Raw genomic sequence first — 14,221 nt, 5'->3', positions numbered from 1 at the left:
AATCTATAAAAAAAAAAACAAATGGCAGATTTTTAAATAATTTATTTGCATTTTTATTGCATAAGTATCTGAACACCTACCAATCGGCAAGAATTCTGCCTCTCACATACCTGTAGTCCTACTCTGCACTCATTACCAGTATTGATTGTACCTGTTTGAACAGGAACCTGTTACCTATATAAAAAAAACAAAAAAAAACATTGTCCACACAGTCAATCACACCTCAACCTCTCCACCATGGCCAAGACCAAAGAGCTGTCTAAGGACACCAGGGACAAAATTGTAGACCTGCACAAAGCTGGGATGGACTACAGGATAATAGGCAAGTAGCTTTGTGAGAAGAAATATAAGAAACACAAGATGGCTGTCCATCAGTCTCAGAAATTGTGCTCAATATTTTTTCCAATTGCGCACTTTTCATGTGCTGCACTAAAATCTCTGGTCCTTGCGCAAAATTTATCATTCCGGCCAAGGGCCTTGATAATTCTTGCACAATTTTTCCACTTTTTTGTCCCACAGTTGACGAAAAAAACTACGCTAGGGTCTGACTGGAGTACTGCTACCCAATTATTTTTACACACAACAAACAAACATGCCCCTCTGAGTGAGAAGATTCAAAAATAGTGCAAACTGCTTTATAAATGATGGGTAAAATTTTACAACCTGCTCAAGAACCAAAAATATGCAAAATAATAGTGCAAAAACGATACGTGTCCTGTAATCTTTATTAAAGGAGAAGTCTGGCAGGGGCAGGGGGAATTTGATAACGAGTAGGAACTTACCTCTCCCTGTGCCCGCGGTGACCGACAGGACAGCCCCGGGATCCCCTTCAGGCTCCAGGATTTCCGGGGTGTACACGTCACAACCTGGCTGATGGACTTAGCTGCTTAGCCAGTCAGTGACTGGGGAGGGATGCCGCTCCAGTCACTGATTGACTGAGTGGCCAGTCCATCAGCCAGGACAGGCATTTTCCCCCTAGTCGTGACACACACAGGCACAGGGAGAGGTAAGTTCAATTCTCCCCTGCGAGCTGCCGCTTTTAAAAATGGCTGGACTTCACCTTTACGTCTGCATAAGGGTATGTGCACACTGAGGAATTTAGACTGAAAGTACATCGCGTAATCCGTCCCTCGGGTGAGCACGTGTTTCTGCCGGTGTCATAGACTCCATTCTATGCACGGGCCGATTCCTTCCTCTGTCCAAAGAATGAACTTGATCATTCTTTGGATGGAGGAAGGAATCTGCCCGTGCATAGAATGGAGTCTATGAGACGTGCGCCCGCCGCTATCCGCAACCAGGCGCAAGGGACGGATTACGCGACCGACTTTCAGTCTAAATTCCTCAGTGGGCACATACCCTCAAACAGAAATGGGATTGTGTGCATGTGTAATTTAAAACCACAACCACTAGATGGTGCAATCGTCGCAATGACTGATTCCAGAGCCTTTTGACTATATGACCAGTTCTCCACAGGACTGTAGACACTGTAATATTCTGTCACTAACATTGTGCTAACTAGTTTCATCTAGCAGGTCACAAATGAAAAGTTGACTGTTATCCTGCAACTAGTTAGTCTATTGTTTAAACAAATGCATCTAGTGGTCGTGGTTTTAAAGCAACTCTGTACCCACAATCTGACCCCCCCCCCCCCCCAAACAACTTGTACCTTCGGATAGCTGCTTTTAATCCAAGATCTGTCCTATGGTCTGTTCGGCAGGTGATGCAGTTGCTGTCCTAAAAACAACTTTTAATCCGGCAGCGCTGTGTCTAATGGCCGGGGCTTACATTTGTATATGCATAAGGCTGACACCACCTCTGCGTCCTTCCTCCCCACCCTCCTCATCATTAGGAATGCTCCAGGCAGATTGCTTCCTATTCCCCACCTGTGTGTATAATAAACATGGGCTGGATCATTAATACATCTGTGCAAAGCTCAAACAGCAGTAAATGTTCCTGGATCATTCCTAATGATGAGGAGGGTGGGGAGGAAGGACAGAGAGGGTGTGCCAGCCTAACCCCCGGCCGTTAGACACAGCGCTGCAGGATTAAAAGTTGTTTTTAGGACAGTAACTGCATCACCTGCCGAACAGACCCCAGGACAGATCTTGGATTAAAAGCAGCTATCCGAAGGTACAAGTGGTTTGGGGGGGGGGGGGGGGGGGTCAGATTGTGGGTACAGAGTCGCTTTAAATTACAAGTACACACAATAACATTTCTCTGTTTAGGCTACGTTTTAACATTAGGAGTATTAATAAGGGTGTTTCAGTGGGCTTATAGCCCTTTGTGGGTTGTAAATTTCTGGATAGTATACATTCTGTCCTCCTAATTTATTCTGGCTACAATTGTTTTGTTTAGCCCCAGGTCTTCTACTCTGGCCCTGTATATGCCAGCATACTTTTCTGAAGATGTGGTAATCTCTGCCACCTTGCAGTCGGTTGATGATGGGAAAGAGAAAGGCACACAGGCTCCAGGTGCTTATAGATGACACTGGTCGGATGAGTCCAAGCTCCTTACCAATGTAACGGCCCTTACAGAAATGAATCCCATGCATTTGGACCAGGTTAGACTCCAGCAGAAACTCCTCACCCGGGGCAGGTCCTTTACAGCCTCCACAATCCCTGCAGGAGAAATTCATAAATCATGCTACCATGTTACATTATGTCTTATACACAAGTCACCTCCAGAGCTGAACTCACTATTCTGCTTTTACATTTTGTCTCATTCTATAGCCACGTCCGCAGCTGCACTTACTATTCTAGTGTTACATCATCTTATCCTCCAGTCACCTTCAGAGCTGCACTCACTATTCTGCTGTTACATCATACCAGTGTTTACTTACATGCTGCAACAGAAAAAAAGGGTTAACAAGCAGAAGACAGGGATATCTCCTTCACTGCTCTGATAACCCCTGAGGGAAAGGAAAGCTCCATGCAGAGGTCAGGGGTTATCAGTGCACCAGCAGTAAAGGGATATCTCATTGTCTTCTGAGCTTTGGGTCACTTACACACTGCAGTACATAATGAGTTAAAGGGAACCAATCACACACAAATTGGCCATAAAGATAAGGAAACGTGCTGGTACATCAGCCAGCACGCTTCCTAACCATCCCCCTGTCCCCTCCGTCCCATGAACATTCAGCCCGCAAAGTTAGTTTAATAGTGTCCCGCGCTGTATGCAAATTACCATGTAAGTAGTCAAGGTGGGCGGGCGGCTGGTCAAGTAGTCCCGGTGGGCGGGGGCTTCGTCATGTAGTCACAGGCTCCTGGGCCGCCTCCGGTGCTGTAATCACGCCCCTCCGGGCGTGTTGTAAAGCGGCTCCTGGTGACGTCACTCGGTGGGGCCGGCATTGCACGTCGGCCACGCCGACGTCTTTACTAAGCTGCGCGTGCGCAGTACAGTGGGTGAAGCCGCTGCTGTACTACGCCGCGCAAGTGCAGTACAGCAGCGTCTTCTCAGGCTGCACTGCGCATGCGCAGCTTAGTAAAGACGTCGGCGTGGCCGACGTGCAATGCCGCCCCCCCCCCCCGAGTGACGTCACCAGGAGCCGCTTTACAACACGCCCGGAGGGGCGTGATTACAGCACCGGAGGCGGCCCAGGAGCCTGTGACTACATGACGAAGCCCCCGCCCACCGGGACTACTTGACCAGCCGCCCGCCCACCTTGACTACTTACATGGTAATTTGCATACAGCGCGGGACACTATTAAACTAACTTTGCGGGCTGAATGTTCATGGGACGGAGGGGACAGGGGGATGGTTAGGCAGCGTGCTGGCTGATGTACCAGCACGTTTCCTTATCTTTATGGCCAATTTGTGTGTGATTGGTTCCCTTTAAGCAGAAGGTAGTCTGCTCCTGCATTTATGTACTTAACCATGAGGGCTCCTAATGGGCCCTTATAGGTAAAAACTGTGGACTGTCATAGCAAGCAGCCATTGGCTCTCTGCTCTGCTAGTCACTCTTGCGGCTGTAGCCAGGATTCTGCCACAAAAGATTTTATTTTTTGGCCACATCACAGAGCATATACTATATATACAGTGGTGCCTTGGATTACAAGCATAATTCGTTCCGGGACCATGCTTGTAATCCAAATCAACTCTTACACTAAAGCAAATTTTCCCATGAGAAATCATAGAAATGTAGACAATTGGTTCAACACCCCAAAAATAATGATTTATTGTTCTGAATAACATGTAGAACAGATGAAACAAACATTCAGAAACAGCAGAATCTGTGATATTATAAGTTACTGTACAGTAATGGAGAGGATGGGAAACACAAGGGCTGACAGAGACTGCAGGGAGCATGAAGGAATGAGCAGGGCAGATGTAGGCACATACATGCAGCACTCTCTGTCCGGGGAGAGAGAGGTTACAGCTATGAAGAGATTACCTCCACAGTCCTGTCCCCTGATGTAAGCCCCAGCCTGAAGTGGATCTGATATGATTTGGAAGGTGATGGAGACTTCCTGGGTCAGAGTACAGGGCTGTAGACCCCGCTATGCAGACCATGTCCCTCCCCCACTCCCTGTCCCACCCAGTACAGGGAGCTTTTAAACCAAAGCAATGCTCTTAAACCAAGTCACAATTTTTAAAAACTAAGCTCTTAAACCAAAACGTTCTTAAATCAAGTTACTCTTAAACCAAGGTACCACTATATATATATATATATATATATATATATATATATATATATATGCGCAGTGCTTTGTGTTGTGCGTAGGGGAGGGGGGCCCCTTAAAACTTTTTGCTATGGGGCCCCGTGAATCCTAGCTACACCCCTGCTCCAGTGAGCTCCGGAACTATACTAACTATTCTGCTGTTAGGGTATATGTACACTACATATACACTACATACTACATGGAGTCTGCTGGAAGTTATGTGTGTGATTTCTGTAGTGTGTATATACCCTAACATCATGTCTCCTCAGCTGTGTTTCTGGTAGGATGTCCTTGATATCCTATCTAATCTCTGCTAATAGCTTGTAGCCCATCTGAGCTTATCAGAATCACAGCAGGGCCCCTGGAAGCCGCATCACAGAGGGCCTGGGCATTCTTCCCACTGGAGGCGGGCAAGCCTGCCTTTAGTGCTTGAGCCCTGGACAGTGCCCAGTAATAGACCGGTGCCATGTACCTGATGGTACATTCGCTTAAATTGCAAACCACATTGGAGACGTGATCTTTGGAAGTGAGTGCTCATGGTTTTCTAAGGCCCCGTTCCCACTGAGCAAAGCTAGCGGAATTCCGCGACGGAATTGTCCGCCGCGGAATGCCGTTAGCCTCCCGCTCATAATGGGACTCTATGGGAGGCGCGCGCTGCTGCTCTATACGCGCTGAAGAATGAACATGTTCATTCTTCAGCGCGGACAGGGCAGGAGCGCGCGCCTTCCATAGAGTCCCATTATGAGCGGGAGGCTAACGGCATTCCGCGGCGGACAATTCCGTCGCGGAATTCCGCTAGCTTTGCTCAGTGGGAACGGGGCCTAACACTGGATATCCCCCATAAAGGGGTTGGCCACTTTATAGTAAAATAGTTCAGAGTACAGTATTAGTAAGTGTACTCACTGTTTATACTGACAGCAGTTCCCTGTGTACCTCATAGAGCTAAAATCAGATTCCCCTCCTCCAGGCTGGGCTGCCCTGCTCTGTATTCAGTCTGTTCATAAGATGGCCTACATGGAGGAGCATATGACTTGCCCCCCCCCCAGTGTCCACTGCTGAGCCTGTATATTCCTATGGAGGACACTAGGGGCAGGGTATGGTCACATGCTCTTCTATGTCAGCCATCTTATGGACAGAAACAAAACAAAGCAGAGCAGCACAGCCTGGAGGAGGGGAGTGATTTTAGCTCACTGAGGGAGCTGCTCTCAGTATATACAGTGAGTACACTTACTAATACTGTACACTGAACTATTTTACTATAAAGTGGACAACCCCTTTAAAGGGGTTATCCAGTGCTACAAAAACTTGGCCACTTTCTATCACAGACAACACGACTCTTGTCTCCAGTTTAGGTGTGGTTTGCAATTAAGCTTCATTCACTTCAATGGAACTGAGCAGCAAAACCCCACCCAAGCTGGAGGCAAGAGAGGGGCTGTCTCTGGAAGAAAATGGCCATGTTTTTGTAGCGTTGGATAACCCCTTTAAGACCATACACTTTCAATAACTGAAAGCCAAACGATCTGCTCAGCCATTAGATACTGTATCTTTCCCGTCCTCCCCATACACAGGAATGTTCAGCACGGCCAAGCATTCCTGTCTTCTCTATTGGAACGGGTCTCTCCCACAATAAAGAGGTTGGCTGTAATTGTCCATCACTTATGACACCTATCACCACTGACAACATCTTTTGGAGGTCGTTCGCAACAGCCCCATACACCTTATATCGACAGCCGTCACGACAACTACACAGCTTCCTACAGCTGAGCAGGGCAGGTTATTAGTTGGTTTTGGTTGCAAAATTCTGAGCAAAAATACTATGTGTGAATCTAGCCTTAAATATTACATAATAATGAGGAATAAAAAAAATAAAAACCTATATTTCCTTTCCATCAGGGGATTTGAACCAAAGAATGAACTGCTGCAGGTCTGTAGGCAGGCGAGTTACCCCTAGACCACAACTCCTACTTATTTGGGTTCAGAGATTTAACCATATATCTGAGTGTTTCTTTCAGATATAACCTGCCTACAGAGGACTGATCTGCAATCAGAGACACTGGCTGACAGCTGAGCAAGCAGGAGGCCGGGCAGCATTGATTATTCATGAAGGGGAGGGAGGAGGAAGGAGTGGTGAGGTGTGAGTGTGGCACAAACAACTCTTCTTTGACACTTCATTACAGTAGGACTCTGCATAATCCTCTGCACGGACAAATTACCAAAAAGTACCATGCTCACTAGGGGACTGCCAGCTACAGCAGACTGACAGATTCCCTTTAAGAGTTTTTCAAGTTGAAAAAAAATGCACATTTTCACTCTTGTGGTTTCAGCAAAACATTTGCAACTTTTTTTGAGATGGCAGTAAGGGTAGGAAGCAGCTGGGTTTGCAGCCCATTTCCGGCAACAAAGCCAGACACAGCCCATATAGTGTAAACAGGAGCGTTGCTGTTTCAGAGGGTTAAACAAGTAAACCTTATTTTTCCCAATGCCGGAAATCCCAAGAGTTAGTGATGTAATCAGCCCATTTTTCATTATATTAAAAGCTGTATTATTGATAGGCTCTGGCTACGTTCGCCGTGAGTGGAGCTTGGATAGAGCACAGTATGTCCCTCGTTAATCTAGGTTTCCTGTACAGTCATGCATCTCATACACAGGGGGGTTTCGTGTTTATGATAATAATGCTGAATCATCTCATGATATAAAGTTGCACAACTTTCTACTTTAGTTGGTTTCAGTTCCCCACACCAGGATGAAAAAGACATCTTCTCCTGAAGTCTATTCTTACGCATGCTAGTAATAAAATAGACAGATGAGGGATGGTCAGGAGTAGGAAATATTATGAGGATTAGAAAAAACAACTACTTTCTTGCAAAATCAGCACCACCCCTGTCCTCAGGTTGTGTGTTGTATTACTATTCAACTCTATTTACCTCAATGGAACTGAGCTGCAAAACCCACACCCAACCTGAGGGCCTGGTGACACTGAGCAAAACAACGGAACTTAAACAATTCTTTGAGTGAAGAGTGGCAGAAAGAGGAGGCGTGCGAGACATCACATTGAGACAGTGAGGCAGGCGGGATTCTGAGCGGTGCAGGTTCTGCACGGAATTTCCGCCTGTTTTGCTCAGTGTGAACATACCCTATGGCCATGTTCACACAACATATCTTTTGCATAAATCACTACCGGTGTTGCAATTTGGAACAAAAATAGGACATGTCCTAGCGCGGATTGCGGCACGGATCTCCTACCCACCAACCAGCAGCAGAGATGACAGTAGGGCTGGTTCATGCTGGTGCCGGGGGAAGGCAGTGTAGTCCACATCACTTCTGGTGAACATGTAAGCCGGCCGTCATCAGGCGAGTAGGTGAGTAGTTGTCAGATGCGATGACAGGAGCACACAGTATGCGCTCCTGTCATCTCTGCTGCCGGGCAGCCGGGGGCTGCACTGCTAGGGGATCCTCCTATGGTCATCGCAGCGCGGATCGCGCCACGGATTGTGTGAATGAGGCCTAAGAGTGGTCCTAGTAACCAGAGGCAGAAGCACAGGTGAAATGACAGAGCGTAACTTACAAGACTTGATTGAAGAGTTGCTTTGAAACAAAAGTAATGGAGATCCAATGCAAGATTCTAGGATTATTTTTAATAGTGGGAAAATTTTAAAAACAAAAATCACAAGAATTTGAAAAAGAAAAGTTGTTTATTATGAGAACTGATTTTCTCATGGTGCATTTCCTTTAGGAAAGTCTCCAGTGTGTTGCATGGGCTACTGGTCCGCAGAGCCTATATTTTTGACCCGCCAAGAAAAATTGTGAAGACATCACAGCTGGCCCGTCAACATTTTCTATTGACTCATTGCTGTGCACATCATTAAAGGGGTACTCCAGGGGGGGGCACTTTTTTGCCGGGACCGGGGAGGAGATGGCCGAGGGAAAAGACGTCCGCTCACCTCCCTGTGACGTGACGTCTCAGGTCCGCTCAGCCACTCAGTGAAGGAGGCGGGATCCGTTTAAAGTCCGCTCAGATCCCGCCTCTGTCACTAAGTGTATCGTCTCGGGCCCGATAGAACCGGGGAGGTGAGTGGACATCTTTTTCCGCGGCCACCTCCTGCTGGTCCCAGCAAAAAAGTGCCCCCCGCTGGAGTACCCCTTTAATCTATTGGACAGCTGCCCAGCCCGTCTAGATGTCACATTCAGGGGCCCTCTTAGTTCAGTGGCCTTGCTACAGCGGTCAGCCCGCACCTACTCCGCACCTCCCCCCCCCTCCCTCGCCAACCTCAGTCATAGGCAGACTTCCCCCAAGTCAGCCCAGCAGGGAGAGCGCTGGAGCATCCCACACAGAAGATCCCCCCCCCCTGTAGCAGCTGGGCCCTGAGGAGGAAGATCAATGGGAGAAGCAGGAGAGACACACAGAAGCCAACAGAGAGTGGGTAAGAACCCAAGGACCGACCATGGTTGCCTGTAACTTAAACTTAGACGCCAGTGCCAGTTGGGCACACAGGTATGGTGGCACACCTGCTTTTAGTGTGAGTGGGCTGGCTATACCTTTTTCCCCAGTGGATACTAACCTGCCGGGCTGTTTGGGGGTCCCTTGGGTAACTATCACGGTGGTCCGGAGTGGAGTAGTGACCCACCCAGACTATTGTCACTGCCACCCACAGAAAGGGGAGATAACCCAAGGAAGTGATTACTGTGTTGGTGCTTAGTGAAGAACCACAGAGTCCTGTTAGAATAAATATAATCTTGTTTACTGTGAAGATACTTGATACAGAAGAATACAGTGTACTTTCGTCTTCATAAGTTTCTTGATACTTTAGAGTGCAGATCTGTACTGAGAGTAGAAGGAGTGACACAGCCGTGCTGGCTGGGTTGCGTGCTGAGAGGTAAAAAGGATCAAAAGAGTAGAGAGGAGAGTGTCGAGAGAGTCCCAACCCAGTGTAGTACTGTGCTGTGCCAGAACTTCGGAGGTAGAATAAAGAGAATACTTGAGAATAGAGAGAATACTTGTGCCTGTGTTTTGACTCTTTGGTCTTTGCACCACCTATTGCCCACCAGTGTCGTGTGACCCGTCCTAGAGGGTGACACAAGCCTCATACCTTGTTACCTGGGATGGGCAGAGTGGTCAGAGTTCCCTGATAACACCTGAGCTGCGAGATAGAGTGCATAGGCTTCTAGCAACTTGGCTCTATCCGGATCAGTTCCTTGAATACTTCTTTGTGGATACTGTCCTGCACTGTGTTCCCCTGGTCCACGACGTGGGTTAAGATGATCTCCAATTGGTCCTCTCTAGTAGTGACTTAACACTGCATAGTGTCTAGTAAGGTTGCTTAAAGAGAAACTGTGTGTAGGTACATGTGCTCTACGTCTAGACCACAACTTAGACTGGGGACCTGACAGGACCCAGGGCCCAACTTGACTGCTGTAGGGAGCGTCTAAGCTTGTCTCCTTCCTCAAGGCAAAAGACCTCACACTTCCTCCACCCATGTGACTTCCTTCCTACAGCGTATGTAAACTGTGCTGTGAGTGGGTGAGGAGTGTATGTAAAGAGAGAGATGATAGGTTAAGAGAAGAAAGAACTCTCATTGGTGTACAGACCCATGTGATACATGAACAAAACAATAACCCTTTTGTTCCTACAGCTGTGCAATATCTAGATACACACACAACAGCGACATCTAGTGGCAAAACTTTGGTACTGCTACATTACCACTTACACTTATAGGTACAGGATTTTTCAAAGGGTGTAGCTAATAGCAACACCCATGGTGGGACACCACACTAGCACTACAGCTACTTCTACCCCCAGCCCCAGAGCTATTACTATCCCCAGCCCTACAGCTATTACTATTCCCAGCTCTACAGCTACTACTACCCCCAGCTCTACTGCTGCTACTCCCAGCCATACAGCTACTACTACCCCCAGCCCTACAGCGATTACTATCCCCAGCTCTACAGCTACTACTACCCCTAGCCCTACTGCTGTTACTCCTAGCCTTACTGCTAGTACTTCCCTCAGCCCTAACCCATGCTTGTTGATGGAAAGGATTATATGACAGCTAGTACACCCTGTGTTGTTCATTGCAGGAATATTGCAGTCCTTTGGCTCGCCCGGCATTTGTATGACTTTTCAAAACATTTTGCCGTAAGTCCAACCCTTCAGCTTCTCTGCCAGCCAGATGTTCTTGGTTTTATGCCAGTATGCATTCCGCTTTCCATTTGTTATACTTCCCCAAAGTAAATGTAAAAAATTTCCCCAGAAGCTTTTCTCTATTTTCGGATCACTCTGCCACCAGCTGACGCAAGTGTGATAAAAACAATGTACTCTACAATGCTAGCCAGAATAACGCCTGCTTTTTGACAGTCAATGAGCCCAGCATGCCTGTGTTATGGGACTAGGCTGTTGCTAGACTCCTCTGGTGGTGTCATGTCTCCCCTGAGAAAAGTATCCTTTAGTTAGTTGCTATTACTATAATCGATGGGTTTGCTCAAATTTAAAGGGGTCTTCCAAGAAAAAATAACTTGTCCCCTACCACAAGGATAGGGGACAATTTCCAGATCAGCCCATGGCTCCTTTGTTTTGAATACAGCCGCAGGTATGGCACTATTCATTCCTGTCAGAAAGTGGCGAGTACAGCTAGTGTCGGACTGGAGTACCTTGGGCCCACCAGGGGAAATTATTCTTGGGGCCCACCCTTCTGCCACTATACTTATTTATGGTTACAATAATAAGGGTACATTAACACGGTGTGATTTGGGGCAGTGTAGGGCTGCAAACGATTGCTAATCAGCAGGGCAGGAATATATAGAGATGTGCGGCCAACAGCAATGATTATTACAGACGCACAAAAGATCAAATCAGCCGACTATCGGGCATTTGCATGTCAGCTGATCTCTGGCACTTTTACATGGGGCTTCCTAGGAGTGTTTGTTACCCATAATTGGCCGGTGTAATTGGGCTATAACACTATTTCCTTTGTATGATAACGCTGTATACTTAGATACAAAAATCACACAGCTACCAATGACACCAGTATATAAAGAGCAAATATCCCCACACATATTACCGCCATACTGTTACTGACCAGATCCTGTATACCAAGACTGATATTACCAATAATACCATTATATAGGAGGGAAATATTATCACCATACATATTACCGCCATACTGTTACTGACCAAATCCTGTATACCAATATTACCAATAATACCAGTATACAAGGGGGAAATATTACCGCCACACCACAACCAATACCATCACTATATTGTTACTGGCCAAATCCAGTATACTAAGACCAATAAAACACAGTACCGGATTACAAGCAACAAATACCACCACATATTGACTAACACCACCACTGCTACTGACTAACACCACCACATTACTGACTAACACCACCACATACTGACTAACACCACCACTGCTACTGACTAACACCACCACATTACTGACTAACACCACCACATACTGACTAACACCACCACTGCTACTGACTAACACCACCACATTACTGACTAACACCACCACATTACTGACTAACACCACCGCTGCTACTGAATAATCCACTGTACACAGATCACCATCACCTCATAAAGTCATATAGAGGTGGATGCAGCTCCACACAGGTTGTATACACCATATACATTACAGTGCAAATATATCAGGTGACTCACAGGGGACGTCTTCTCTGATCAGAGTTCTTCCATTTTCATCTTCTTCTCCATCTGCCCTGGGTCATTATGAGAACTTCTATGAGCCACGAATCCACAGAATCTGCCAGAGAAATATATTAGGCTCCTCACTCTGTCACCATCCTCATCTCTATACTAACTGCACATCTGTATTGGCCCCTTTACACCCTCATTTAGTAGGCAGCCCTGACACTATGTATGTATTAGAGATGAGCGAACCGGGTTCGAGTTCCAGTCCATCTGAACCCGAACGTTCGGTATTTGATTAGCGGGGGCTGCTGAACTTGGATAAAGCTCTAAGGTTGTCTGGAAAACATGGATACAGCCAATGACTATATCCATGTTTTCCACATAGCCTTAGGGCTTTATCCAACTTCAGCAGCCACCGCTAATCACATGCCGAAAGTTCGGGTTTGGATGGACTCCAGCATGCTCCAGGTTCCCTCATCTCTAGTATATATGTATATATATATATATATATATATATATATATATATATCCCTTACAGTATATGGTCCCCTCTGTGTTGTCCCCATTATAGATGGCCTCCCCTGTGTTGTCCCCCTTATAAATGGCACCCCATATTGTCCATCCCCCATATAGGTACCCCCCCTATGTTGTCCATCCCCATATATATAGCCCCCTCATGTTGTCCTTCTTCAATATAGATATCCCCCTTATGTTGTCCATTCCCCCATATAGCCCCCTCATGTTGTCCATCCCCTATAGCCCCCTCATGTTGTCCATTCCCCCCATATAGCCCCCCTCATGTTGTCCATCTCCCCCCATAGCCAGCCCCTCCATGTTGTCCATTTCCCCCATAGCCAGCCCCCCCATGTTGTCCATCTCCCCCCATAGCCAGCTCCCCCATGTTGTCCATTTCCCCCATAGCCAGCCCCCCCCATGTTGTCCATCTCCCCCATAGCCAGCCCCCCCATGTTGTCCATCTCCCCCCATAGCCAGTCCCCCCATGTTGTCCATCTCCCCCCATAGCCAGCCCCCCCCCATGTTGTCCATCTCCCCCCATAGCCAGTCCCCCCCATGTTGTCCATCTCCCCCCATAGCCAGCCCCCCCATGTTGTCCATCTCCCCCCATAGCCAGCCCCCCCCATGTTGTCCATCTCCCCCATAGCCAGCCCCCCCATGTTGTCCATCTCCCCCATAGCCAGCCCCCCCCCATGTTGTCCATCTCCCCCATAGCCAGCCCCCCCATGTTGTCAATCTCCCCCATAGCCAGCCCCCTCATGTTGTCCATCTCCCCCATAGCCAGCCCCCCCCATGTTGTCCATCTCCCCCATAGACAGCCCCCCCTATGTTGTCCATCTCCCGCATAGCCAGCCCCCCCCCCATGTTGTCCATCTCCCTCCTATGATAAAAAAACAAAACCCAACTCACCTGTCACCACGCTCCCCCGACGGTCGCGCGTCTTTTCTCCTCTCTTCCCAGACAGATGAGCAGCTCCTGGTCCCGGGCAGCACCATCAACACTGAGCTTGCGCGCGCCGCAGCGGCTGGGACTTCCGGTATGCGCTACGTGAACCGGAAGTCCTAGCTGCCGGACCGCGCACAGAGCTCAGTGGTGATGACGCTGCCGGGACCAGCAGCTACTCATCTGTCCGGGCGGTGGCGGCACCGGCACGCTTGTGATCGCAAGCAAGACGCTGCTTGCGGTCACAAGCGTGATTGACAGGGCGGGAAGCCTATGGCTTCTCGCCCTGTCAATGGGAACACTGCTTGATTTAACTGGAAGCGATCGTTGCGATCGCTTGCAGTTAAAAGGGAAGGTGCGGGCCGGCAGTCGGAGGCTGAGTGGGCCCCCCAGGAGCACGGGGGCCCCCGAGGGACCCGGCTGCGTGTTCCCTGACTGGGGGGCGGGGCCTACT

This window comes from Dendropsophus ebraccatus, chromosome 2 (assembly GCF_027789765.1).
Source record: "Dendropsophus ebraccatus isolate aDenEbr1 chromosome 2, aDenEbr1.pat, whole genome shotgun sequence".
Classification (NCBI taxonomy): domain Eukaryota; kingdom Metazoa; phylum Chordata; class Amphibia; order Anura; family Hylidae; genus Dendropsophus; species Dendropsophus ebraccatus.
This window is presented reverse-complemented; position numbering follows the sequence as displayed.